General features: G+C 48.4%; 38 non-coding genes across 38 annotated transcripts; 19 read left to right on the forward strand and 19 right to left on the reverse strand.

Moving 5' to 3' along the window:
- Nucleotides 1-41: 41 nt before the first annotated feature.
- Nucleotides 42-113, reverse strand: Trnaq-uug. The gene has a single exon. It is a non-coding gene; the product is annotated as a tRNA-Gln (tRNA).
- A 557-nt stretch (nucleotides 114-670) lies between these two features.
- On the forward strand, nucleotides 671-742 carry Trnap-ugg. Its single transcript has one exon. It is a non-coding gene; the product is annotated as a tRNA-Pro (tRNA).
- A 507-nt stretch (nucleotides 743-1,249) lies between these two features.
- Nucleotides 1,250-1,321, reverse strand: Trnaq-uug. Its single transcript has one exon. It is a non-coding gene; the product is annotated as a tRNA-Gln (tRNA).
- Nucleotides 1,322-1,878: 557 nt separating this feature from the next.
- Trnap-ugg lies at nucleotides 1,879-1,950 on the forward strand. Its single transcript has one exon. It is a non-coding gene; the product is annotated as a tRNA-Pro (tRNA).
- Nucleotides 1,951-2,457: 507 nt separating this feature from the next.
- On the reverse strand, nucleotides 2,458-2,529 carry Trnaq-uug. Its single transcript has one exon. It is a non-coding gene; the product is annotated as a tRNA-Gln (tRNA).
- A 557-nt stretch (nucleotides 2,530-3,086) lies between these two features.
- Nucleotides 3,087-3,158, forward strand: Trnap-ugg. Its single transcript has one exon. It is a non-coding gene; the product is annotated as a tRNA-Pro (tRNA).
- A 507-nt stretch (nucleotides 3,159-3,665) lies between these two features.
- Trnaq-uug lies at nucleotides 3,666-3,737 on the reverse strand. The gene has a single exon. It is a non-coding gene; the product is annotated as a tRNA-Gln (tRNA).
- Nucleotides 3,738-4,294: 557 nt separating this feature from the next.
- Nucleotides 4,295-4,366, forward strand: Trnap-ugg. The gene has a single exon. It is a non-coding gene; the product is annotated as a tRNA-Pro (tRNA).
- A 507-nt stretch (nucleotides 4,367-4,873) lies between these two features.
- On the reverse strand, nucleotides 4,874-4,945 carry Trnaq-uug. The gene has a single exon. It is a non-coding gene; the product is annotated as a tRNA-Gln (tRNA).
- A 557-nt stretch (nucleotides 4,946-5,502) lies between these two features.
- On the forward strand, nucleotides 5,503-5,574 carry Trnap-ugg. The gene has a single exon. It is a non-coding gene; the product is annotated as a tRNA-Pro (tRNA).
- Nucleotides 5,575-6,081: 507 nt separating this feature from the next.
- Nucleotides 6,082-6,153, reverse strand: Trnaq-uug. Its single transcript has one exon. It is a non-coding gene; the product is annotated as a tRNA-Gln (tRNA).
- A 557-nt stretch (nucleotides 6,154-6,710) lies between these two features.
- Trnap-ugg lies at nucleotides 6,711-6,782 on the forward strand. The gene has a single exon. It is a non-coding gene; the product is annotated as a tRNA-Pro (tRNA).
- A 507-nt stretch (nucleotides 6,783-7,289) lies between these two features.
- Nucleotides 7,290-7,361, reverse strand: Trnaq-uug. The gene has a single exon. It is a non-coding gene; the product is annotated as a tRNA-Gln (tRNA).
- Nucleotides 7,362-7,918: 557 nt separating this feature from the next.
- Trnap-ugg lies at nucleotides 7,919-7,991 on the forward strand. The gene has a single exon. It is a non-coding gene; the product is annotated as a tRNA-Pro (tRNA).
- A 506-nt stretch (nucleotides 7,992-8,497) lies between these two features.
- Nucleotides 8,498-8,569, reverse strand: Trnaq-uug. Its single transcript has one exon. It is a non-coding gene; the product is annotated as a tRNA-Gln (tRNA).
- A 557-nt stretch (nucleotides 8,570-9,126) lies between these two features.
- Nucleotides 9,127-9,198, forward strand: Trnap-ugg. The gene has a single exon. It is a non-coding gene; the product is annotated as a tRNA-Pro (tRNA).
- Nucleotides 9,199-9,705: 507 nt separating this feature from the next.
- Nucleotides 9,706-9,777, reverse strand: Trnaq-uug. Its single transcript has one exon. It is a non-coding gene; the product is annotated as a tRNA-Gln (tRNA).
- Nucleotides 9,778-10,334: 557 nt separating this feature from the next.
- Nucleotides 10,335-10,406, forward strand: Trnap-ugg. Its single transcript has one exon. It is a non-coding gene; the product is annotated as a tRNA-Pro (tRNA).
- Nucleotides 10,407-10,913: 507 nt separating this feature from the next.
- Nucleotides 10,914-10,985, reverse strand: Trnaq-uug. Its single transcript has one exon. It is a non-coding gene; the product is annotated as a tRNA-Gln (tRNA).
- Nucleotides 10,986-11,542: 557 nt separating this feature from the next.
- Nucleotides 11,543-11,614, forward strand: Trnap-ugg. Its single transcript has one exon. It is a non-coding gene; the product is annotated as a tRNA-Pro (tRNA).
- Nucleotides 11,615-12,121: 507 nt separating this feature from the next.
- Nucleotides 12,122-12,193, reverse strand: Trnaq-uug. Its single transcript has one exon. It is a non-coding gene; the product is annotated as a tRNA-Gln (tRNA).
- Nucleotides 12,194-13,329: 1,136 nt separating this feature from the next.
- Trnaq-uug lies at nucleotides 13,330-13,401 on the reverse strand. The gene has a single exon. It is a non-coding gene; the product is annotated as a tRNA-Gln (tRNA).
- Nucleotides 13,402-13,958: 557 nt separating this feature from the next.
- Nucleotides 13,959-14,030, forward strand: Trnap-ugg. Its single transcript has one exon. It is a non-coding gene; the product is annotated as a tRNA-Pro (tRNA).
- A 507-nt stretch (nucleotides 14,031-14,537) lies between these two features.
- On the reverse strand, nucleotides 14,538-14,609 carry Trnaq-uug. The gene has a single exon. It is a non-coding gene; the product is annotated as a tRNA-Gln (tRNA).
- A 557-nt stretch (nucleotides 14,610-15,166) lies between these two features.
- Nucleotides 15,167-15,238, forward strand: Trnap-ugg. Its single transcript has one exon. It is a non-coding gene; the product is annotated as a tRNA-Pro (tRNA).
- Nucleotides 15,239-15,745: 507 nt separating this feature from the next.
- Trnaq-uug lies at nucleotides 15,746-15,817 on the reverse strand. Its single transcript has one exon. It is a non-coding gene; the product is annotated as a tRNA-Gln (tRNA).
- Nucleotides 15,818-16,374: 557 nt separating this feature from the next.
- Trnap-ugg lies at nucleotides 16,375-16,446 on the forward strand. Its single transcript has one exon. It is a non-coding gene; the product is annotated as a tRNA-Pro (tRNA).
- Nucleotides 16,447-16,953: 507 nt separating this feature from the next.
- Nucleotides 16,954-17,025, reverse strand: Trnaq-uug. The gene has a single exon. It is a non-coding gene; the product is annotated as a tRNA-Gln (tRNA).
- A 557-nt stretch (nucleotides 17,026-17,582) lies between these two features.
- Trnap-ugg lies at nucleotides 17,583-17,654 on the forward strand. Its single transcript has one exon. It is a non-coding gene; the product is annotated as a tRNA-Pro (tRNA).
- Nucleotides 17,655-18,161: 507 nt separating this feature from the next.
- Trnaq-uug lies at nucleotides 18,162-18,233 on the reverse strand. Its single transcript has one exon. It is a non-coding gene; the product is annotated as a tRNA-Gln (tRNA).
- Nucleotides 18,234-18,790: 557 nt separating this feature from the next.
- Nucleotides 18,791-18,862, forward strand: Trnap-ugg. The gene has a single exon. It is a non-coding gene; the product is annotated as a tRNA-Pro (tRNA).
- Nucleotides 18,863-19,369: 507 nt separating this feature from the next.
- On the reverse strand, nucleotides 19,370-19,441 carry Trnaq-uug. The gene has a single exon. It is a non-coding gene; the product is annotated as a tRNA-Gln (tRNA).
- Nucleotides 19,442-19,998: 557 nt separating this feature from the next.
- Nucleotides 19,999-20,070, forward strand: Trnap-ugg. The gene has a single exon. It is a non-coding gene; the product is annotated as a tRNA-Pro (tRNA).
- Nucleotides 20,071-20,577: 507 nt separating this feature from the next.
- Nucleotides 20,578-20,649, reverse strand: Trnaq-uug. The gene has a single exon. It is a non-coding gene; the product is annotated as a tRNA-Gln (tRNA).
- A 557-nt stretch (nucleotides 20,650-21,206) lies between these two features.
- Nucleotides 21,207-21,278, forward strand: Trnap-ugg. Its single transcript has one exon. It is a non-coding gene; the product is annotated as a tRNA-Pro (tRNA).
- A 1,135-nt stretch (nucleotides 21,279-22,413) lies between these two features.
- Nucleotides 22,414-22,485, forward strand: Trnap-ugg. The gene has a single exon. It is a non-coding gene; the product is annotated as a tRNA-Pro (tRNA).
- Nucleotides 22,486-22,992: 507 nt separating this feature from the next.
- Trnaq-uug lies at nucleotides 22,993-23,064 on the reverse strand. The gene has a single exon. It is a non-coding gene; the product is annotated as a tRNA-Gln (tRNA).
- A 1,766-nt stretch (nucleotides 23,065-24,830) lies between these two features.
- Trnap-ugg lies at nucleotides 24,831-24,902 on the forward strand. Its single transcript has one exon. It is a non-coding gene; the product is annotated as a tRNA-Pro (tRNA).
- Nucleotides 24,903-25,010: the final 108 nt, after the last annotated feature.

Raw genomic sequence — 25,010 nt, forward strand, 5'->3', positions numbered from 1 at the left:
GCTCGTACACATTTCTAGAAACGATCGCAAAACACAGCGTCAGGTTCCACCGAGACTCGAACTCGGATCGCTGGATTCAAAGTCCAGAGTGCTAACCATTACACCATGGAACCGGATGCCTGTAGCGCTCTTAAATTCAGTGGTATCATGTAATTAAGCCGATAAGATGCGATGTTATTACACGTATGGTCCTCAGGAAGTGTTTGCGTGGCTAATGAAGCAACCAAGTAGGCTGGAAGTGGAAGGAGCACCTTCGAATGTAGCGGGAATTCTTGCCAGTATTCGTACATGAAGTGATGTCGAAGGATCAGGTAATCAAAATCGCGAAACAGCCACTTTCGTATGGCGGATGCTTCGTGCTGGAAGCAGCCTAGCTATGAAAACAGCTATGGACACAGAATACTGTCGAAAACTGCGTGCTGACACAGAACGCTACGTAGTGGGCGGATTGTTCGTGTCACGATAACATTTGCACTTCACACGGTCGAAATACTGTCACACAACTCAAGCAGCTCTTTCAGCATTCACATACACTGGTGTTCAGCACAGCGCATGTTGCAGGTGTCAGATTAAGAAACCTCTTTGAGAATATGGTCCAGCTAGGATGCTGCAACCAGCAAGTGCGGTAAGATCTCAGTAGGTGGAGGGGTGCAGACTTGGTTACTTGTGCGGCCTGTTGGTCTAGGGGTATGATTCCTGCTTTGGGTGCAGGAGGTCCCGGGTTCAAATCCCGGACAGGCCCTACTTTTCACTTTCGCGACAACCCAGCACTACGATAAACTTGCGAGTCTCTGAAAGTAAGCCATGCAGCAGGACAAACTGCATGTTGGGCCACCGGCCCATGAGACTCTCAGGTGCGTCTTATGGAAAGCAATCTACGTGGCAGGATTAAGCCGTCTCCGCTTACTTATATCTATACGTAAAGACTGGCACGTACAACGATTCTATTCGTTCCCCAGGAACTAGTACATCGCATGCAAGTTTGGTAAATGCATGCGCATGCAGCACCCAAAACGGTGAGATGTCTTTCCTGCGGGGAGGAACAGCTGAGGTCGTCTTCTCGCAGTTGAACCCCTTACGTCCCGTTATTAATCCTAGTAGCAAAAGCATAAGCATTTGGAGCGCTCCCCATTCACGTGTGGACTGCTATTAACATTTTGCATTTCATGATCCTAGTTAAATTTCTGCATATACAATTCCAACCACCGGCTCGTACACATTTCTAGAAACGATCACCAAACACAGCGTCAGGTTCCACCGAGACTCGAACTCGGATCGCTGGATTCAAAGTCCAGAGTGCTAACCATTACACCATGGAACCGGATGCCTGTAGCGCTCTTAAATTCAGTGGTATCATGTAATTAAGCCGATAAGATGCGATGTTATTACACGTATGGTCCTCAGGAAGTGTTTGCGTGGCTAATGAAGCAACCAAGTAGGCTGGAAGTGGAAGGAGCACCTTCGAATGTAGCGGGAATTCTTGCCAGTATTCGTACGTGAAGTGATGTCGAAGGATCAGGTAATCAAAATCGCGAAACAGCCACTTTCGTATGGCGGATGCTTCGTGCTGGAAGCAGCCTAGCTATGAAAACAGCTATGGACACAGAATACTGTCGAAAACTGCGTGCTGACACAGAACGCTACGTAGTGGGCGGATTGTTCGTGTCACGATAACATTTGCACTTCACACGGTCGAAATACTGTCACACAACTCAAGCAGCTCTTTCAGCATTCACATACACTGGTGTTCAGCACAGCGCATGTTGTAGGTGTCAGATTAAGAAACCTCTTTGAGAATATGGTCCAGCTAGGATGCTGCAACTAGCAAGTGCGGCAAGATCTCAGTAGGTGGAGGGGTGCAGACTTGCTTACTTGTGCGGCCTGTTGGTCTAGTGGTATGATTCCTGCTTTGGGTGCAGGAGGTCCCGGGTTCACATCCCGGACAGGCCCTACTTTTCACTTTCGCGACAACCCAGCACTACGATAAACTTGCGAGTCTCTGAAAGTAAGCCATGCAGCAGGACAAACTGCATGTCGGGCCACCGGCCCATGAGACTCTCAGGTGCGTCTTATGGAAAGCAATCTACGTGGCAGGATTAAGCCGTCTCCGCTTACTTATATCTATACGTAAAGACTGGCACGTACAACGATTCTATTCGTTCCCCAGGAACTAGTACATCGCATGCAAGTTTGGTAAATGCATGCGCATGCAGCACCCAAAACGGTGAGATGTCTTTCCTGCGGGGAGGAACAGCTGAGGTCGTCTTCTCGCAGTTGAACCCCTTACGTCTCGTTATTAATCCTAGTAGCAAAAGCATAAGCATTTGGAGCGCTCCCCACTCACGTGTGGACTGCTATTAACATTTTGCATTTCATGATCCTAGTTAAATTTCTGCATATACAATTCCAACCACCGGCTCGTACACATTTCTAGAAACGATCGCAAAACACAGCGTCAGGTTCCACCGAGACTCGAACTCGGATCGCTGGATTCAAAGTCCAGAGTGCTAACCATTACACCATGGAACCGGATGCCTTTAGCGCTCTTAAATTCAGTGGTATCATGTAATTAAGCCGATAAGATGCGATGTTATTACACGTATGGTCCTCAGGAAGTGTTTGCGTGGCTAATGAAGCAACCAAGTAGGCTGGAAGTGGAAGGAGCGCCTTCGAATGTAGCGGGAATTCTTGCCAGTATTCGTACATGAAGTGATGTCGAAGGATCAGGTTATCAAAATCGCGAAACAGCCACTTTCGTATGGCGGATGCTTCGTGCTGGAAGCAGCCTAGCTATGAAAACAGCTATGGACACAGAGTACTGTCGAAAACTGCGTGCTGACACAGAACGCTACGTAGTGGGCGGATTGTTCGTGTCACGATAACATTTGCACTTCACACGGTCGAAATACTGTCACACAACTCAAGCAGCTCTTTCAGCATTCACATACACTGGTGTTCAGCACAGCGCATGTTGCAGGTGTCAGATTAAGAAACCTCTTTGAGAATATGGTCCAGCTAGGATGCTGCAACCAGCAAGTGCGGTAAGATCTCAGTAGGTGGAGGGGTGCAGACTTGCTTACTTGTGCGGCCTGTTGGTCTAGGGGTATGATTCCTGCTTTGGGTGCAGGAGGTCCCGGGTTCAAATCCCGGACAGGCCCTACTTTTCACTTTCGCGACAACCCAGCACTACGATAAACTTGCGAGTCTCTGAAAGTAAGCCATGCAGCAGGACAAACTGCATGTCGGGCCACCGGCCCATGAGACTCTCAGGTGCGTCTTATGGAAAGCAATCTACGTGGCAGGATTAAGCCGTCTCCGCTTACTTATATCTATACGTAAAGACTGGCACGTACAACGATTCTATTCGTTCCCCAGGAACTAGTACATCGCATGCAAGTTTGGTAAATGCATGCGCATGCAGCACCCAAAACGGTGAGATGTCTTTCCTGCGGGGAGGAACAGCTGAGGTCGTCTTCTCGCAGTAGAACCCCTTACGTCCCGTTATTAATCCTAGTAGCAAAAGCATAAGCATTTGGAGCGCTCCCCATTCACGTGTGGACTGCTATTAACATTTTGCATTTCATGATCCTAGTTAAATTTCTGCATATACAATTCCAACCACCGGCTCGTACACATTTCTAGAAACGATCGCAAAACACAGCGTCAGGTTCCACCGAGACTCGAACTCGGATCGCTGGATTCAAAGTCCAGAGTGCTAACCATTACACCATGGAACCGGATGCCTGTAGCGCTCTTAAATTCAGTGGTATCATGTAATTAAGCCGATAAGATGCGATGTTATTACACGTATGGTCCTCAGGAAGTGTTTGCGTGGCTAATGAAGCAACCAAGTAGGCTGGAAGTGGAAGGAGCACCTTCGAATGTAGCGGGAATTCTTGCCAGTATTCGTACATGAAGTGATGTCGAAGGATCAGGTAATCAAAATCGCGAAACAGCCACTTTCGTATGGCGGATGCTTCGTGCTGGAAGCAGCCTAGCTATGAAAACAGCTATGGACACAGAATACTGTCGAAAACTGCGTGCTGACACAGAACGCTACGTAGTGGGCGGATTGTTCGTGTCACGATAACATTTGCACTTCACACGGTCGAAATACTGTCACACAACTCAAGCAGCTCTTTCAGCATTCACATACACTGGTGTTCAGCACAGCGCATGTTGCAGGTGTCAGATTAAGAAACCTCTTTGAGAATATGGTCCAGCTAGGATGCTGCAACCAGCAAGTGCGGTAAGATCTCAGTAGGTGGAGGGGTGCAGACTTGGTTACTTGTGCGGCCTGTTGGTCTAGGGGTATGATTCCTGCTTTGGGTGCAGGAGGTCCCGGGTTCAAATCCCGGACAGGCCCTACTTTTCACTTTCGCGACAACCCAGCACTACGATAAACTTGCGAGTCTCTGAAAGTAAGCCATGCAGCAGGACAAACTGCATGTCGGGCCACCGGCCCATGAGACTCTCAGGTGCGTCTTATGGAAAGCAATCTACGTGGCAGGATTAAGCCGTCTCCGCTTACTTATATCTATACGTAAAGACTGGCACGTACAACGATTCTATTCGTTCCCCAGGAACTAGTACATCGCATGCAAGTTTGGTAAATGCATGCGCATGCAGCACCCAAAACGGTGAGATGTCTTTCCTGCGGGGAGGAACAGCTGAGGTCGTCTTCTCGCAGTTGAACCCCTTACGTCCCGTTATTAATCCTAGTAGCAAAAGCATAAGCATTTGGAGCGCTCCCCATTCACGTGTGGACTGCTATTAACATTTTGCATTTCATGATCCTAGTTAAATTTCTGCATATACAATTCCAACCACCGGCTCGTACACATTTCTAGAAACGATCACCAAACACAGCGTCAGGTTCCACCGAGACTCGAACTCGGATCGCTGGATTCAAAGTCCAGAGTGCTAACCATTACACCATGGAACCGGATGCCTGTAGCGCTCTTAAATTCAGTGGTATCATGTAATTAAGCCGATAAGATGCGATGTTATTACACGTATGGTCCTCAGGAAGTGTTTGCGTGGCTAATGAAGCAACCAAGTAGGCTGGAAGTGGAAGGAGCACCTTCGAATGTAGCGGGAATTCTTGCCAGTATTCGTACATGAAGTGATGTCGAAGGATCAGGTAATCAAAAACGCGAAACAGCCACTTTCGTATGGCGGATGCTTCGTGCTGGAAGCAGCCTAGCTATGAAAACAGCTATGGACACAGAATACTGTCGAAAACTGCGTGCTGACACAGAACGCTACGTAGTGGGCGGATTGTTCGTGTCACGATAACATTTGCACTTCACACGGTCGAAATACTGTCACACAACTCAAGCAGCTCTTTCAGCATTCACATACACTGGTGTTCAGCACAGCGCATGTTGTAGGTGTCAGATTAAGAAACCTCTTTGAGAATATGGTCCAGCTAGGATGCTGCAACTAGCAAGTGCGGCAAGATCTCAGTAGGTGGAGGGGTGCAGACTTGCTTACTTGTGCGGCCTGTTGGTCTAGTGGTATGATTCCTGCTTTGGGTGCAGGAGGTCCCGGGTTCACATCCCGGACAGGCCCTACTTTTCACTTTCGCGACAACCCAGCACTACGATAAACTTGCGAGTCTCTGAAAGTAAGCCATGCAGCAGGACAAACTGCATGTCGGGCCACCGGCCCATGAGACTCTCAGGTGCGTCTTATGGAAAGCAATCTACGTGGCAGGATTAAGCCGTCTCCGCTTACTTATATCTATACGTAAAGACTGGCACGTACAACGATTCTATTCGTTCCCCAGGAACTAGTACATCGCATGCAAGTTTGGTAAATGCATGCGCATGCAGCACCCAAAACGGTGAGATGTCTTTCCTGCGGGGAGGAACAGCTGAGGTCGTCTTCTCGCAGTTGAACCCCTTACGTCTCGTTATTAATCCTAGTAGCAAAAGCATAAGCATTTGGAGCGCTCCCCACTCACGTGTGGACTGCTATTAACACTTTGCATTTCATGATCCTAGTTAAATTTCTGCATATACAATTCCAACCACCGGCTCGTACACATTTCTAGAAACGATCGCAAAACACAGCGTCAGGTTCCCCCGAGACTCGAACTCGGATCGCTGGATTCAAAGTCCAGAGTGCTAACCATTACACCATGGAACCGGAAGCCTGTAGCGCTCATAAATTCAGTGGTATCATGTAATTAAGCCGATAAGATGCGATGTTATTACACGTATGGTCCTCAGGAAGTGTTTGCGTGGCTAATGAAGCAACCAAGTAGGCTGGAAGTGGAAGGAGCGCCTTCGAATGTAGCGGGAATTCTTGCCAGTATTCGTACATGAAGTGATGTCGAAGGATCAGGTAATCAAAATCGCGAAACAGCCACTTTCGTATGGCGGATGCTTCGTGCTGGAAGCAGCCTAGCTATGAAAACAGCTATGGACACAGAGTACTGTCGAAAACTGCGTGCTGACACAGAACGCTACGTAGTGGGCGGATTGTTCGTGTCACGATAACATTTGCACTTCACACGGTCGAAATACTGTCACACAACTCAAGCAGCTCTTTCAGCATTCACATACACTGGTGTTCAGCACAGCGCATGTTGCAGGTGTCAGATTAAGAAACCTCTTTGAGAATATGGTCCAGCTAGGATGCTGCAACCAGCAAGTGCGGTAAGATCTCAGTAGGTGGAGGGGTGCAGACTTGCTTACTTGTGCGGCCTGTTGGTCTAGGGGTATGATTCCTGCTTTGGGTGCAGGAGGTCCCGGGTTCAAATCCCGGACAGGCCCTACTTTTCACTTTCGCGACAACCCAGCACTACGATAAACTTGCGAGTCTCTGAAAGTAAGCCATGCAGCAGGACAAACTGCATGTCGGGCCACCGGCCCATGAGACTCTCAGGTGCGTCTTATGGAAAGCAATCTACGTGGCAGGATTAAGCCGTCTCCGCTTACTTATATCTATACGTAAAGACTGGCACGTACAACGATTCTATTCGTTCCCCAGGAACTAGTACATCGCATGCAAGTTTGGTAAATGCATGCGCATGCAGCACCCAAAACGGTGAGATGTCTTTCCTGCGGGGAGGAACAGCTGAGGTCGTCTTCTCGCAGTTGAACCCCTTACGTCCCGTTATTAATCCTAGTAGCAAAAGCATAAGCATTTGGAGCGCTCCCCATTCACGTGTGGACTGCTATTAACATTTTGCATTTCATGATCCTAGTTAAATTTCTGCATATACAATTCCAACCACCGGCTCGTACACATTTCTAGAAACGATCGCAAAACACAGCGTCAGGTTCCACCGAGACTCGAACTCGGATCGCTGGATTCAAAGTCCAGAGTGCTAACCATTACACCATGGAACCGGATGCCTGTAGCGCTCTTAAATTCAGTGGTATCATGTAATTAAGCCGATAAGATGCGATGTTATTACACGTATGGTCCTCAGGCAGTGTTTGCGTGGCTAATGAAGCAACCAAGTAGGCTGGAAGTGGAAGGAGCACCTTCGAATGTAGCGGGAATTCTTGCCAGTATTCGTACATGAAGTGATGTCGAAGGATCAGGTAATCAAAATCGCGAAACAGCCACTTTCGTATGGCGGATGCTTCGTGCTGGAAGCAGCCTAGCTATGAAAACAGCTATGGACACAGAATACTGTCGAAAACTGCGTGCTGACACAGAACGCTACGTAGTGGGCGGATTGTTCGTGTCACGATAACATTTGCACTTCACACGGTCGAAATACTGTCACACAACTCAAGCAGCTCTTTCAGCATTCACATACACTGGTGTTCAGCACAGCGCATGTTGTAGGTGTCAGATTAAGAAACCTCTTTGAGAATATGGTCCAGCTAGGATGCTGCAACTAGCAAGTGCGGCAAGATCTCAGTACGTGGAGGGGTGCAGACTTGCTTACTTGTGCGGCCTGTTGGTCTAGGGGTATGATTCCTGCTTTGGGTGCAGGAGGTCCCGGGTTCAAATCCCGGACAGGCACTACTTTTCACTTTCGCGACAACCCAGCACTACGATAAACTTGCGAGTCTCTGAAAGAAAGCCATGCAGCAGGACAAACTGCATGTCGAGCCACCGGCCCATGAGACTCTCAGGTGCGTCTTATGGAAAGCAATCTACGTGGCAGGATTAAGCCGTCTCCGCTTACTTATATCTATACGTAAAGACTGGCACGTACAACGATTCTATTCGTTCCCCAGGAACTAGTACATCGCATGCAAGTTTGGTAAATGCATGCGCATGCAGCACCCAAAACGGTGAGATGTCTTTCCTGCGGGGAGGAACAGCTGAGGTCGTCTTCTCGCAGTTGAACCCCTTACGTCTCGTTATTAATCCTAGTAGCAAAAGCATAAGCATTTGGAGCGCTCCCCACTCACGTGTGGACTGCTATTAACACTTTGCATTTCATGATCCTAGTTAAATTTCTGCATATACAATTCCAACCACCGGCTCGTACACATTTCTAGAAACGATCGCAAAACACAGTGTCAGGTTCCACCGAGACTCGAACTCGGTTCGCTGGATTCAAAGTCCAGAGTGCTAACCATTACACCATGGAATCGGATGCCTGTAGCGCTCTTAAATTCAGTGGTATCATGTAATTAAGCCGATAAGATGCGATGTTATTACACGTATGGTCCTCAGGAAGTGTTTGCGTGGCTAATGAAGAAACCAAGTAGGCTGGAAGTGGAAGGAGCGCCTTCGAATGTAGCGGGAATTCTTGCCAGTATTCGTACATGAAGTGATGTCGAAGGATCAGGTAATCAAAATCGCGAAACAGCCACTTTCGTATGGCGGATGCTTCGTGCTGGAAGCAGCCTAGCTATGAAAACAGCTATGGACACAGAGTACTGTCGAAAACTGCGTGCTGACACAGAACGCTACGTAGTGGGCGGATTGTTCGTGTCACGATAACATTTGCACTTCACACGGTCGAAATACTGTCACACAACTCAAGCAGCTCTTTCAGCATTCACATACACTGGTGTTCAGCACAGCGCATGTTGTAGGTGTCAGATTAAGAAACCTCTTTGAGAATATGGTCCAGCTAGGATGCTGCAACTAGCAAATGCGGCAAGATCTCAGTAGGTGGAGGGGTGCAGACTTGCTTACTTGTGCGGCTTGTTGGTCTAGGGGTATGATTCCTGCTTTGGGTGCAGGAGGTCCCGGGTTCAAATCCCGGACAGGCCCCACTTTTCACTTTCGCGACAACCCAGCACTACGATAAACTTGCGAGTCTCTGAAAGTAAGCCATGCAGCAGGACAAACTGCATGTCGGGCCACCGGCCCATGAGACTCTCAGGTGCGTCTTATGGAAAGCAATCTACGTGGCAGGATTAAGCCGTCTCCGCTTACTTATATCTATACGTAAAGACTGGCACGTACAACGATTCTATTCGTTCCCCAGGAACTAGTACATCGCATGCAAGTTTGGTAAATGCATGCGCATGCAGCACCCAAAACGGTGAGATGTCTTTCCTGCGGGGAGGAACAGCTGAGGTCGTCTTCTCGCAGTTGAACCCCTTACGTCTCGTTATTAATCCTAGTAGCAAAAGCATAAGCATTTGGAGCGCTCCCCACTCACGTGTGGACTGCTATTAACACTTTGCATTTCATGATCCTAGTTAAATTTCTGCATATACAATTCCAACCACCGGCTCGTACACATTTCTAGAAACGATCGCAAAACACAGCGTCAGGTTCCCCCGAGACTCGAACTCGGATCGCTGGATTCAAAGTCCAGAGTGCTAATCATTACACCATGGAACCGGAAGCCCGTAGCGCTCATAAATTCAGTGGTATCATGTAATTAAGCCGATAAGATGCGATGTTATTACACGTATGGTCCTCAGGAAGTGTTTGCGTGGCTAATGAAGAAACCAAGTAGGCTGGAAGTGGAAGGAGCGCCTTCGAATGTAGCGGGAATTCTTGCCAGTATTCGTACATGAAGTGATGTCGAAGGATCAGGTAATCAAAATCGCGAAACAGCCACTTTCGTATGGCGGATGCTTCGTGCTGGAAGCAGCCTAGCTATGAAAACAGCTATGGACACAGAATACTGTCGAAAACTGCGTGCTGGCACAGAACGCTACGTAGTGGGCGGATTGTTCGTGTCACGATAACATTTGCACTTCACACGGTCGAAATACTGTCACACAACTCAAGCAGCTCTTTCAGCATTCACATACACTGGTGTTCAGCACAGCGCATGTTGTAGGTGTCAGATTAAGAAACCTCTTTGAGAATATGGTCCAGCTAGGATGCTGCAACTAGCAAGTGCGGCAAGATCTCAGTAGGTGGAGGGGTGCAGACTTGCTTACTTGTGCGGCCTGTTGGTCTAGGGGTATGATTCCTGCTTTGGGTGCAGGAGGTCCCGGGTTCACATCCCGGACAGGCCCTACTTTTCACTTTCGCGACAACCCAGCACTACGATAAACTTGCGAGTCTCTGAAAGTAAGCCATGCAGCAGGACAAACTGCATGTCGGGCCACCGGCCCATGAGACTCTCAGGTGCGTCTTATGGAAAGCAATCTACGTGGCAGGATTAAGCCGTCTCCGCTTACTTATATCTATACGTAAAGACTGGCACGTACAACGATTCTATTCGTTCCCCAGGAACTAGTACATCGCATGCAAGTTTGGTAAATGCATGCGCATGCAGCACCCAAAACGGTGAGATGTCTTTCCTGCGGGGAGGAACAGCTGAGGTCGTCTTCTCGCAGTTGAACCCCTTACGTCTCGTTATTAATCCTAGTAGCAAAAGCATAAGCATTTGGAGCGCTCCCCACTCACGTGTGGACTGCTATTAACACTTTGCATTTCATGATCCTAGTTAAATTTCTGCATATACAATTCCAACCACCGGCTCGTACACATTTCTAGAAACGATCGCAAAACACAGCGTCAGGTTCCCCCGAGACTCGAACTCGGATCGCTGGATTCAAAGTCCAGAGTGCTAATCATTACACCATGGAACCGGAAGCCCGTAGCGCTCATAAATTCAGTGGTATCATGTAATTAAGCCGATAAGATGCGATGTTATTACACGTATGGTCCTCAGGAAGTGTTTGCGTGGCTAATGAAGCAACCAAGTAGGCTGGAAGTGGAAGGAGCACCTTCGAATGTAGCGGGAATTCTTGCCAGTATTCGTCCATGAAGTGATGTCGAAGGATCAGGTAATCAAAATCGCGAAACAGCCACTTTCGTATGGCGGATGCTTCGTGCTGGAAGCAGCCTAGCTATGAAAACAGCTATGGACACAGAATACTGTCGAAAACTGCGTGCTGACACAGAACGCTACGTAGTGGGCGGATTGTTCGTGTCACGATAACATTTGCACTTCACACGGTCGAAATACTGTCACACAACTCAAGCAGCTCTTTCAGCATTCACATACACTGGTGTTCAGCACAGCGCATGTTGTAGGTGTCAGATTAAGAAACCTCTTTGAGAATATGGTCCAGCTAGGATGCTGCAACTAGCAAGTGCGGCAAGATCTCAGTAGGTGGAGGGGTGCAGACTTGCTTACTTGTGCGGCCTGTTGGTCTAGGGGTATGATTCCTGCTTTGGGTGCAGGAGGTCCCGGGTTCAAATCCCGGACAGGCCCTACTTTTCACTTTCGCGACAACCCAGCACTACGATAAACTTGCGAGTCTCTGAAAGTAAGCCATGCAGCAGGACAAACTGCATGTCGGACCACCGGCCCATGAGACTCTCAGGTGCGTCTTATGGAAAGCAATCTACGTGGCAGGATTAAGCCGTCTCCGCTTACTTATATCTATACGTAAAGACTGGCACGTACAACGATTCTATTCGTTCCCCAGGAACTAGTACATCGCATGCAAGTTTGGTAAATGCATGCGCATGCAGCACCCAAAACGGTGAGATGTCTTTCCTGCGGGGAGGAACAGCTGAGGTCGTCTTCTCGCAGTTGAACCCCTTACGTCTCGTTATTAATCCTAGTAGCAAAAGCATAAGCATTTGGAGCGCTCCCCACTCACGTGTGGACTGCTATTAACACTTTGCATTTCATGATCCTAGTTAAATTTCTGCATATACAATTCCAACCACCGGCTCGTACACATTTCTAGAAACGATCGCAAAACACAGTGTCAGGTTCCACCGAGACTCGAACTCGGATCGCTGGATTCAAAGTCCAGAGTGCTAACCATTACACCATGGAATCGGATGCCTGTAGCGCTCTTAAATTCAGTGGTATCATGTAATTAAGCCGATAAGATGCGATGTTATTACACGTATGGTCCTCAGGAAGTGTTTGCGTGGCTAATGAAGAAACCAAGTAGGCTGGAAGTGGAAGGAGCGCCTTCGAATGTAGCGGGAATTCTTGCCAGTATTCGTACATGAAGTGATGTCGAAGGATCAGGTAATCAAAATCGCGAAACAGCCACTTTCGTATGGCGGATGCTTCGTGCTGGAAGCAGCCTAGCTATGAAAACAGCTATGGACACAGAGTACTGTCGAAAACTGCGTGCTGACACAGAACGCTACGTAGTGGGCGGATTGTTCGTGTCACGATAACATTTGCACTTCACACGGTCGAAATACTGTCACACAACTCAAGCTGCTCTTTCAGCATTCACATACACTGGTGTTCAGCACAGCGCATGTTGTAGGTGTCAGATTAAGAAACCTCTTTGAGAATATGGTCCAGCTAGGATGCTGCAACTAGCAAGTGCGGCAAGATCTCAGTAGGTGGAGGGGTGCAGACTTGCTTACTTGTGCGGCCTGTTGGTCTAGGGGTCTGATTCCTGCTTTGGGTGCAGGAGGTCCCGGGTTCACATCCCGGACAGGCCCTACTTTTCACTTTCGCGACAACCCAGCACTACGATAAACTTGCGAGTCTCTGAAAGTAAGCCATGCAGCAGGACAAACTGCATGTCGGGCCACCGGCCCATGAGACTCTCAGGTGCGTCTTATGGAAAGCAATCTACGTGGCAGGATTAAGCCGTCTCCGCTTACTTATATCTATACGTAAAGACTGGCACGTACAACGATTCTATTCGTTCCCCAGGGACTAGTACATCGCATGCAAGTTTGGTAAATGCATGCGCATGCAGCACCCAAAACGGTGAGATGTCTTTCCTGCGGGGAGGAACAGCTGAGGTCGTCTTCTCGCAGTTGAACCCCTTACGTCTCGTTATTAATCCTAGTAGCAAAAGCATAAGCATTTGGAGCGCTCCCCACTCACGTGTGGACTGCTATTAACACTTTGCATTTCATGATCCTAGTTAAATTTCTGCATATACAATTCCAACCACCGGCTCGTACACATTTCTAGAAACGATCGCAAAACACAGCGTCAGGTTCCCCCGAGACTCGAACTCGGATAGCTGGATTCAAAGTCCAGAGTGCTAACCATTACACCATGGAACCGGAAGCCTGTAGCGCTCATAAATTCAGTGGTATCATGTAATTAAGCCGATAAGATGCGATGTTATTACATGTATGGTCCTCAGGAAGTGTTTTCGTGGCTAATGAAGCAACCAAGTAGGCTGGAAGTGGAAGGAGCGCCTTCGAATGTAGCGGGAATTCTTGCCAGTATTCGTACATGAAGTGATGTCGAAGGATCAGGTAATCAAAATCGCGAAACAGCCACTTTCGTATGGCGGATGCTTCGTGCTGGAAGCAGCCTAGCTATGAAAACAGCTATGGACACAGAGTACTGTCGAAAACTGCGTGCTGACACAGAACGCTACGTAGTGGGCGGATTGTTCGTGTCACGATAACATTTGCACTTCACACGGTCGAAATACTGTCACACAACTCAAGCAGCTCTTTCAGCATTCACATACACTGGTGTTCAGCACAGCGCATGTTGTAGGTGTCAGATTAAGAAACCTCTTTGAGAATATGGTCCAGCTAGGATGCTGCAACTAGCAAGTGCGGCAAGATCTCAGTACGTGGAGGGGTGCAGACTTGCTTACTTGTGCGGCCTGTTGGTCTAGGGGTATGATTCCTGCTTTGGGTGCAGGAGGTCCCGGGTTCACATCCCGGACAGGCCCTACTTTTCACTTTCGCGACAACCCAGCACTACGATAAACTTGCGAGTCTCTGAAAGTAAGCCATGCAGCAGGACAAACTGCATGTCGGGCCACCGGCCCATGAGACTCTCAGGTGCGTCTTATGGAAAGCAATCTACGTGGCAGGATTAAGCCGTCTCCGCTTACTTATATCTATACGTAAAGACTGGCACGTACAACGATTCTATTCGTTCACCAGGAACTAGTACATCGCATGCAAGTTTGGTAAATGCATGCGCATGCAGCACCCAAAACGGTGAGATGTCTTTCCTGCGGGGAGGAACAGCTGAGGTCGTCTTCTCGCAGTTGAACCCCTTACGTCTCGTTATTAATCCTAGTAGCAAAAGCATAAGCATTTGGAGCGCTCCCCACTCACGTGTGGACTGCTATTAACACTTTGCATTTCATGATCCTAGTTAAATTTCTGCATATACAATTCCAACCACCGGCTCGTACACATTTCTAGAAACGATCGCAAAACACAGCGTCAGGTTCCCCCGAGACTCGAACTCGGATAGCTGGATTCAAAGTCCAGAGTGCTAACCATTACACCATGGAACCGGAAGCCTGTAGCGCTCATAAATTCAGTGGTATCATGTAATTAAGCCGATAAGATGCGATGTTAATACACGTATGGTCCTCAGGAAGTGTTTGCGTGGCTAATGAAGAAACCAAGTAGGCTGGAAGTGGAAGGAGCGCCTTCGAATGTAGCGGGAATTCTTGCCAGTATTCGTACATGAAGTGATGTCGAAGGATCAGGTAATCAAAATCGCGAAACAGCCACTTTCGTATGGCGGATGCTTCGTGCTGGAAGCAGCCTAGCTATGAAAACAGCTATGGACACAGAGTACTGTCGAAAACTGCGTGCTGACACAGAACGCTACGTAGTGGGCGGATTGTTCGTGTCACGATAACATTTGCACTTCACACGGTCGAAATACTGTCACACAACTCAAGCTGCTCTTTCACCTTTCACATACACTGGTGTTCAGCACAGCGCATGTTGTAGGTGTCAGATTAAGAAACCTCTTTGAGAATATGGTCCAGCTAGGATGCTGCAACTAGCAAGTGCGGCAAGATCTCAGTAGGTGGAGGGGTGCAGACTTGCTTACTTGTGCGGCCTGTTGGTCTAGGGGTATGATTCCTGCTTTGGGTGCAGGAGGTCCCGGGTTCACATCCCGGACAGGCCCTACTTTTCACTTTCGCGACAACCCAGCACTACGATAAACTTGCGAGTCTCTGAAAGTAAGCCATGCAGCAGGACAAACTGCATGTCGGGCCACCGGCCCATGAGACTCTCAGGTGCGTCTTATGGAAAGCAATCTACGTGGCAGGATTAAGCCGTCTCCGCTTACTTATATCTATACGTAAAGACTGGCACGTACAACGATTCTATTCGTTCCCCAGGAACTAGTACATCGCATGCAAGTTTGGTAAATGCATGCGCATGCAGCACCCAAAACGGTGAGATGTCTTTCCTGCGGGGAGGAACAGCTGAGGTCGTCTTCTCGCAGTTGAACCCCTTACGTCTCGTTATTAATCCTAGTAGCAAAAGCACAAGCATTTGGAGCGCTCCCCACTCACGTGTGGACTGCTATTAACACTTTGCATTTCATGATCCTAGTTAAATTTCTGCATATACAATTCCAACCACCGGCTCGTACACATTTCTAGAAACGATCGCAAAACACAGCGTCAGGTTCCCCCGAGACTCGAACTCGGATAGCTGGATTCAAAGTCCAGAGTGCTAACCATTACACCATGGAACCGGAAGCCTGTAGCGCTCATAAATTCAGTGGTATCATGTAATTAAGCCCATAAGATGCGATGTTATTACACGTATGGTCATCAGGAAGTGTTTGCGTGGCTAATGAAGCAACCAAGTAGGCTGGAAGTGGAAGGAGCGCCTTCGAATGTAGCGGGAATTCTTGCCAGTATTCGTACATGAAGTGATGTCGAAGGATCAGGTAATCAAAATCGCGAAACAGCCACTTTCGTATGGCGGATGCTTCGTGCTGGAAGCAGCCTAGCTATGAAAACAGCTATGGACACAGAGTACTGTCGAAAACTGCGTGCTGACACAGAACGCTACGTAGTGGGCGGATTGTTCGTGTCACGATAACATTTGCACTTCACACGGTCGAAATACTGTCACACAACTCAAGCAGCTCTTTCAGCATTCACATACACTGGTGTTCAGCACAGCGCATGTTGTAGGTGTCAGATTAAGAAACCTCTTTGAGAATATGGTCCAGCTAGGATGCTGCAACTAGCAAGTGCGGCAAGATCTCAGTACGTGGAGGGGTGCAGACTTGCTTACTTGTGCGGCCTGTTGGTCTAGGGGTATGATTCCTGCTTTGGGTGCAGGAGGTCCCGGGTTCACATCCCGGACAGGCCCTACTTTTCACTTTCGCGACAACCCAGCACTACGATAAACTTGCGAGTCTCTGAAAGTAAGCCATGCAGCAGGACAAACTGCATGTCGGGCCACCGGCCCATGAGACTCTCAGGTGCGTCTTATGGAAAGCAATCTACGTGGCAGGATTAAGCCGTCTCCGCTTACTTATATCTATACGTAAAGACTGGCACGTACAACGATTCTATTCGTTCACCAGGAACTAGTACATCGCATGCAAGTTTGGTAAATGCATGCGCATGCAGCACCCAAAACGGTGAGATGTCTTTCCTGCGGGGAGGAACAGCTGAGGTCGTCTTCTCGCAGTTGAACCCCTTACGTCTCGTTATTAATCCTAGTAGCAAAAGCATAAGCATTTGGAGCGCTCCCCACTCACGTGTGGACTGCTATTAACACTTTGCATTTCATGATCCTAGTTAAATTTCTGCATATACAATTCCAACCACCGGCTCGTACACATTTCTAGAAACGATCGCAAAACACAGCGTCAGGTTCCCCCGAGACTCGAACTCGGATAGCTGGATTCAAAGTCCAGAGTGCTAACCATTACACCATGGAACCGGAAGCCTGTAGCGCTCATAAATTCAGTGGTATCATGTAATTAAGCCGATAAGATGCGATGTTATTACACGTATGGTCCTCAGGAAGTGTTTGCGTGGCTAATGAAGAAACCAAGTAGGCTGGAAGTGGAAGGAGCGCCTTCGAATGTAGCGGGAATTCTTGCCAGTATTCGTACATGAAGTGATGTCGAAGGATCAGGTAATCAAAATCGCGAAACAGCCACTTTCGTATGGCGGATGCTTCGTGCTGGAAGCAGCCTAGCTATGAAAACAGCTATGGACACAGAGTACTGTCGAAAACTGCGTGCTGACACAGAACGCTACGTAGTGGGCGGATTGTTCGTGTCACGATAACATTTGCACTTCACACGGTCGAAATACTGTCAAACAACTCAAGCTGCTCTTTCACCTTTCACATACACTGGTGTTCAGCACAGCGCATGTTGTAGGTGTCAGATTAAGAAACCTCTTTGAGAATATGGTCCAGCTAGGATGCTGCAACTAGCAAGTGCGGCAAGATCTCAGTAGGTGGAGGGGTGCAGACTTGCTTACTTGTGCGGCCTGTTGGTCTAGGGGTATGATTCCTGCTTTGGGTGCAGGAGGTCCCGGGTTCACATCCCGGACAGGCCCTACTTTTCACTTTCGCGACAACCCAGCACTACGATAAACTTGCGAGTCTCTGAAAGTAAGCCATGCAGCAGGACAAACTGCATGTCGGGCCACCGGCCCATGAGACTCTCAGGTGCGTCTTATGGAAAGCAATCTACGTGGCAGGATTAAGCCGCCTCCGCTTACTTATATCTATACGTAAAGACTGGCACGTACAACGATTCTATTCGTTCCCCAGGGACTAGTACATCGCATGCAAGTTTGGTAAATGCATGCGCATGCAGCACCCAAAACGGTGAGATGTCTTTCCTGCGGGGAGGAACAGCTGAGGTCGTCTTCTCGCAGTTGAACCCCTTACGTCTCGTTATTAATCCTAGTAGCAAAAGCATAAGCATTTGGAGCGCTCCCCACTCACGTGTGGACTGCTATTAACACTTTGCATTTCATGATCCTAGTTAAATTTCTGCATATACAATTCCAACCACCGGCTCGTACACATTTCTAGAAACGATCGCAAAACACAGCGTCAGGTTCCCCCGAGACTCGAACTCGGATAGCTGGATTCAAAGTCCAGAGTGCTAACCATTACACCATGGAACCGGAAGCCTGTAGCGCTCATAAATTCAGTGGTATCATGTAATTAAGCCGATAAGATGCGATGTTATTACACGTATGGTCCTCAGGAAGTGTTTTCGTGGCTAATGAAGCAACCAAGTAGGCTGGAAGTGGAAGGAGCGCCTTCGAATGTAGCGGGAATTCTTGCCAGTATTCGTACATGAAGTGATGTCGAAGGATCAGGTAATCAAAATCGCGAAACAGCCACTTTCGTATGGCGGATGCTTCGTGCTGGAAGCAGCCTATCTATGAAAACAGCTATGGACACAGAGTACTGTCGAAAACTGCGTGCTGACACAGAACGCTACGTAGTGGGCGGATTGTTCGTGTCACGATAACATTTGCACTTCACACGGTCGAAATACTGTCACACAACTCAAGCAGCTCTTTCAGCATTCACATACACTGGTGTTCAGCACAGCGCTTGTTGTAGGTGTCAGATTAAGAAACCTCTTTGAGAATATGGTCCAGCTAGGATGCTGCAACTAGCAAGTGCGGCAAGATCTCAGTACGTGGAGGGGTGCAGACTTGCTTACTTGTGCGGCCTGTTGGTCTAGGGGTATGATTCCTGCTTTGGGTGCAGGAGGTCCCGGGTTCACGTCCCGGACAGGCCCTACTTTTCACTTTCGCGACAACCCAGCACTACGATAAACTTGCGAGTCTCTGAAAGTAAGCCATGCAGCAGGACAAACTGCATGTCGGGCCACCGGCCCATGAGACTCTCAGGTGCGTCTTATGGAAAGCAATCTACGTGGCAGGATTAAGCCGTCTCCGCTTACTTATATCTATACGTAAAGACTGGCACGTACAACGATTCTATTCGTTCACCAGGAACTAGTACATCGCATGCAAGTTTGGTAAATGCATGCGCATGCAGCACCCAAAACGGTGAGATGTCTTTCCTGCGGGGAGGAACAGCTGAGGTCGTCTTCTCGCAGTTGAACCCCTTACGTCTCGTTATTAATCCTAGTAGCAAAAGCATAAGCATTTGGAGCGCTCCCCACTCACGTGTGGACTGCTATTAACACTTTGCATTTCATGATCCTAGTTAAATTTCTGCATATACAATTCCAACCACCGGCTCGTACACATTTCTAGAAACGATCGCAAAACACAGCGTCAGGTTCCCCCGAGACTCGAACTCGGATAGCTGGATTCAAAGTCCAGAGCGCTAACCATTACACCACGGAACCGGAAGCCTGTAGCGCTCATAAATTCAGTGGTATCATGTAATTAAGCCGATAAGATGCGATGTTATTACACGTATGGTCCTCAGGAAGTGTTTGCGTGGCTAATGAAGAAACCAAGTAGGCTGGAAGTGGAAGGAGCGCCTTCGAATGTAGCGGGAATTCTTGCCAGTATTCGTACATGAAGTGATGTCGAAGGATCAGGTAATCAAAATCGCGAAACAGCCACTTTCGTATGGCGGATGCTTCGTGCTGGAAGCAGCCTAGCTATGAAAACAGCTATGGACACAGAGTACTGTCGAAAACTGCGTGCTGACACAGAACGCTACGTAGTGGGCGGATTGTTCGTGTCACGATAACATTTGCACTTCACACGGTCGAAATACTGTCACACAACTCAAGCAGCTCTTTCAGCATTCACATACACTGGTGTTCAGCACAGCGCATGTTGTAGGTGTCAGATTAAGAAACCTCTTTGAGAATATGGTCCAGCTAGGATGCTGCAACTAGCAAGTGCGGCAAGATCTCAGTAGGTGGAGGGGTGCAGACTTGCTTACTTGTGCGGCCTGTTGGTCTAGGGGTATGATTCCTGCTTTGGGTGCAGGAGGTCCCGGGTTCACATCCCGGACAGGCCCTACTTTTCACTTTCGCGACAACCCAGCACTACGATAAACTTGCGAGTCTCTGAAAGTAAGCCATGCAGCAGGACAAACTGCATGTCGGGCCACCGGCCCATGAGACTCTCAGGTGCGTCTTATGGAAAGCAATCTACGTGGCAGGATTAAGCCGTCTCCGCTTACTTATATCTATACGTAAAGACTGGCACGTACAACGATTCTATTCGTTCCCCAGGAACTAGTACATCGCATGCAAGTTTGGTAAATGCATGCGCATGCAGCACCCAAAACGGTGAGATGTCTTTCCTGCGGGGAGGAACAGCTGAGGTCGTCTTCTCGCAGTTGAACCCCTTACGTCCCGTTATTAATCCTAGTAGCAAAAGCATAAGCATTTGGAGCGCTCCCCATTCACGTGTGGACTGCTATTAACATTTTGCATTTCATGATCCTAGTTAAATTTCTGCATATACAATTCCAACCACCGGCTCGTACACATTTCTAGAAACGATCGCAAAACACAGCGTCAGGTTCCACCGAGACTCGAACTCGGATCGCTGGATTCAAAGTCCAGAGTGCTAACCATTACACCATGGAACCGGATGCCTGTAGCGCTCTTAAATTCAGTGGTATCATGTAATTAAGCCGATAAGCTGCGATGTTATTACACGTATGGTCCTCAGGAAGTGTTTGCGTGGCTAATGAAGCAACCAAGTAGGCTGGAAGTGGAAGGAGCGCCTTCGAATGTAGCGGGAATTCTTGCCAGTATTCGTACATGAAGTGATGTCGAAGGATCAGGTAATCAAAATCGCGAAACAGCCACTTTCGTATGGCGGATGCTTCGTGCTGGAAGCAGCCTAGCTATGAAAACAGCTATGGACACAGAGTACTGTCGAAAACTGCGTGCTGACACAGAACGCTACGTAGTGGGCGGATTGTTCGTGTCACGATAACATTTGCACTTCACACGGTCGAAATACTGTCACACAACTCAAGCAGCTCTTTCAGCATTCACATACACTGGTGTTCAGCACAGCGCATGTTGTAGGTGTCAGATTAAGAAACCTCTTTGAGAATATGGTCCAGCTAGGATGCTGCAACTAGCAAGTGCGGCAAGATCTCAGTAGGTGGAGGGGTGCAGACTTGCTTACTTGTGCGGCCTGTTGGTCTAGGGGTATGATTCCTGCTTTGGGTGCAGGAGGTCCCGGGTTCACATCCCGGACAGGCCCTACTTTTCACTTTCGCGACAACCCAGCACTACGATAAACTTGCGAGTCTCTGAAAGTAAGCCATGCAGCAGGACAAACTGCATGTCGGGCCACCGGCCCATGAGACTCTCAGGTGCGTCTTATGGAAAGCAATCTACATGGCAGGATTAAGCCGTCTCCGCTTACTTATATCTATACGTAAAGACTGGCACGTACAACGATTCTATTCGTTCCCCAGGAACTAGTACATCGCATGCAAGTTTGGTAAATGCATGCGCATGCAGCACCCAAAACGGTGAGATGTCTTTCCTGCGGGGAGGAACAGCTGAGGTCGTCTTCTCGCAGTTGAACCCCTTACGTCCCGTTATTAATCCTAGTAGCAAAAGCATAAGCATTTGGAGCGCTCCCCATTCACGTGTGGACTGCTATTAACATTTTGCATTTCATGATCCTAGTTAAATTTCTGCATATACAATTCCAACCACCGGCTCGTACACATTTCTAGAAACGATCGCAAAACACAGCGTCAGGTTCCACCGATACTCGCACTCGGATCGCTGGATTCAAAGTCCAGAGTGCTAACCATTACACCATGGAATCGGATGCCTGTAGCGCTCTTAAATTCAGTGGTATCATGTAATTAAGCCGATAAGATGCGATGTTATTACACGTATGGTCCTCAGGAAGTGTTTGCGTGGCTAATGAAGCAACCAAGTAGGCTGGAAGTGGAAGGAGCACCTTCGAATGTAGCGGGAATTCTTGCCAGTATTCGTACATGAAGTGATGTCGAAGGATCAGGTAATCAAAATCGCGAAACAGCCACTTTCGTATGGCGGATGCTTCGTGCTGGAAGCAGCCTAGCTATGAAAACAGCTATGGACATAGAGTACTGTCGAAAACTGCGTGCTGACACAGAACGCTACGTAGTGGACGGATTGTTCGTGTCACGATAACATTTGCACTTCACACGGTCGAAATACTGTCACACAACTCAAGCAGCTCTTTCAGCATTCACATACACTGGTGTTCAGCACAGCGCATGTTGTAGGTGTCAGATTAAGAAACCACTTTGAGAATATGGTCCAGCTAGGATGCTGCAACTAGCAAGTGCGGCAAGATCTCAGTAGGTGGAGGGTGCAGACTTGCTTACTTGTGCGGCCTGTTGGTCTAGGGGTATGATTCCTGCTTTGGGTGCAGGAGGTCCCGGGTTCAAATCCCGCACAGGCCCTACTTTTCACTTTCGCGACAACCCAGCACTACGATAAACTTGCGAGTCTCTGAAAGTAAGCCATGCAGCAGGACAAACTGCATGTCGGGCCACCGGCCCATGAGACTCTCAGGTGCGTCTTATGGAAAGCAATCTACGTGGCAGGATTAAGCCGTCTCCGCTTACTTATATCTATACGTAAAGACTGGCACGTACAACGATTCTATTCGTTCCCCAGGAACTAGTACATCGCATGCAAGTTTGGTAAATGCATGCGCATGCAGCACCCAAAACGGTGAGATGTCTTTCCTGCGGGGAGGAACAGCTGAGGTCGTCTTCTCGCAGTTGAACCCCTTACGTCCCGTTATTAATCCTAGTAGCAAAAGCATAAGCATTTGGAGCGCTCCCCATTCACGTGTGGACTGCTATTAACATTTTGCATTTCATGATCCTAGTTAAATTTCTGCATATACAATTCCAACCACCGGCTCGTACACATTTCTAGAAACGATCGCAAAACACAGCGTCAGGTTCCACCGAGACTCGAACTCGGATGGCTGGATTCAAAGTCCAGAGTGCTAACCATTACACCATGGAACCGGATGCCTGTAGCGCTCTTAAATTCAGTGGTATCATGTAATTAAGCCGATAAGCTGCGATGTTATTACACGTATGGTCCTCAGGAAGTGTTTGCGTGGCTAATGAAGCAACCAAGTAGGCTGGAAGTGGAAGGAGCGCCTTCGAATGTAGCGGGAATTCTTGCCAGTATTCGTACATGAAGTGATGTCGAAGGATCAGGTAATCAAAATCGCGAAACAGCCACTTTCGTATGGCGGATGCTTCGTGCTGGAAGCAGCCTAGTTATGAAAACAGCTATGGACACAGAGTACTGTCGAAAACTGCGTGCTGACACAGAACGCTACGTAGTGGGCGGATTGTTCGTGTCACGATAACATTTGCACTTCACACGGTCGAAATACTGTCACACAACTCAAGCAGCTCTTTCAGCATTCACATACACTGGTGTTCAGCACAGCGCATGTTGTAGGTGTCAGATTAAGAAACCTCTTTGAGAATATGGTCCAGCTAGGATGCTGCAACTAGCAAGTGCGGCAAGATCTCAGTAGGTGGAGGGGTGCAGACTTGCTTACTTGTGCGGCCTGTTGGTCTAGGGGTATGATTCCTGCTTTGGGTGCAGGAGGTCCCGGGTTCACATCCCGGACAACCCCTACTTTTCACTTTCGCGACAACCCAGCACTACGATAAACTTGCGAGTCTCTGAAAGTAAGCCATGCAGCAGGACAAACTGCATGTCGGGCCACCGGCCCATGAGACTCTCAGGTGCGTCTTATGGAAAGCAATCTACGTGGCAGGATTAAGCCGTCTCCGCTTACTTATATCTATACGTAAAGACTGGCACGTACAACGATTCTATTCGTTCCCCAGGAACTAGTACATCGCATGCAAGTTTGGTAAATGCATGCACATGCAGCACCCAAAACGGTGAGATGTCTTTCCTGCGGGGAGGAACAGCTGAGGTCGTCTTCTCGCAGTTGAACCCCTTACGTCTCGTTATTAATCCTAGTAGCAAAAGCATAAGCATTTGGAGCGCTCCCCACTCACGTGTGGACTGCTATTAACACTTTGCATTTCATGATCCTAGTTAAATTTCTGCATATACAATTCCAACCACCGGCTCGTACACATTTCTAGAAACGATCGCAAAACACAGCGTCAGGTTCCCCCGAGACTCGTACTCGGATAGCTGGATTCAAAGTCCAGAGTGCTAACCATTACACCATGGAACCGGAAGCCTGTAGCGCTCACAAATTCAGTGGTATCATGTAATTAAGCCGATAAGATGTGATGTTATTACACGTATGGTCCTCAGGAAGTGTTTGCGTGGCTAATGAAGCAACCAAGTGGGCTGGAAGTGGAAGGAGCGCCTTCGAATGTAGCGGGAATTCTTGCACAGTATTCGTACATGAAGTGATGTCGAAGGATCAGGTAATCAAAATCGCGAAACAGCCACTTTCGTATGGCGGATGCTTCGTGCTGGAAGCAGCCTAGCTATGAAAACAGCTATGGACACAGAGTACTGTCGAAAACTGCGTGCTGACACAGAACGCTACGTAGTGGGCGGATTGTTCGTGTCACGATAACATTTGCACTTCACACGGTCGAAATACTGTCACACAACTCAAGCAGCTCTTTCAGCATTCACATACACTGGTGTTCAGCACAGCGCATGTTGTAGGTGTCAGATTAAGAAACCTCTTTGAGAATATGGTCCAGCTAGGATGCTGCAACTAGCAAGTGCGGTAAGATCTCAGTAGGTGGAGGGGTGCATACTTGCTTACTTGTGCGGCCTGTTGGTCTAGGGGTATGATTCCTGCTTTGGGTGCAGGAGGTCCCGGGTTCAAATCCCGGACAGGCCCTACTTTTCACTTTCGCGACAACCCAGCACTACGATAAACTTGCGAGTCTCTGAAAGTAAGCCATGCAGCAGGACAAACTGCATGTCGGGCCACCGGCACATGAGACTC

Source organism: Schistocerca americana, chromosome 2 (assembly GCF_021461395.2).
Source record: "Schistocerca americana isolate TAMUIC-IGC-003095 chromosome 2, iqSchAmer2.1, whole genome shotgun sequence".
Classification (NCBI taxonomy): Eukaryota; Metazoa; Arthropoda; class Insecta; order Orthoptera; family Acrididae; genus Schistocerca; species Schistocerca americana.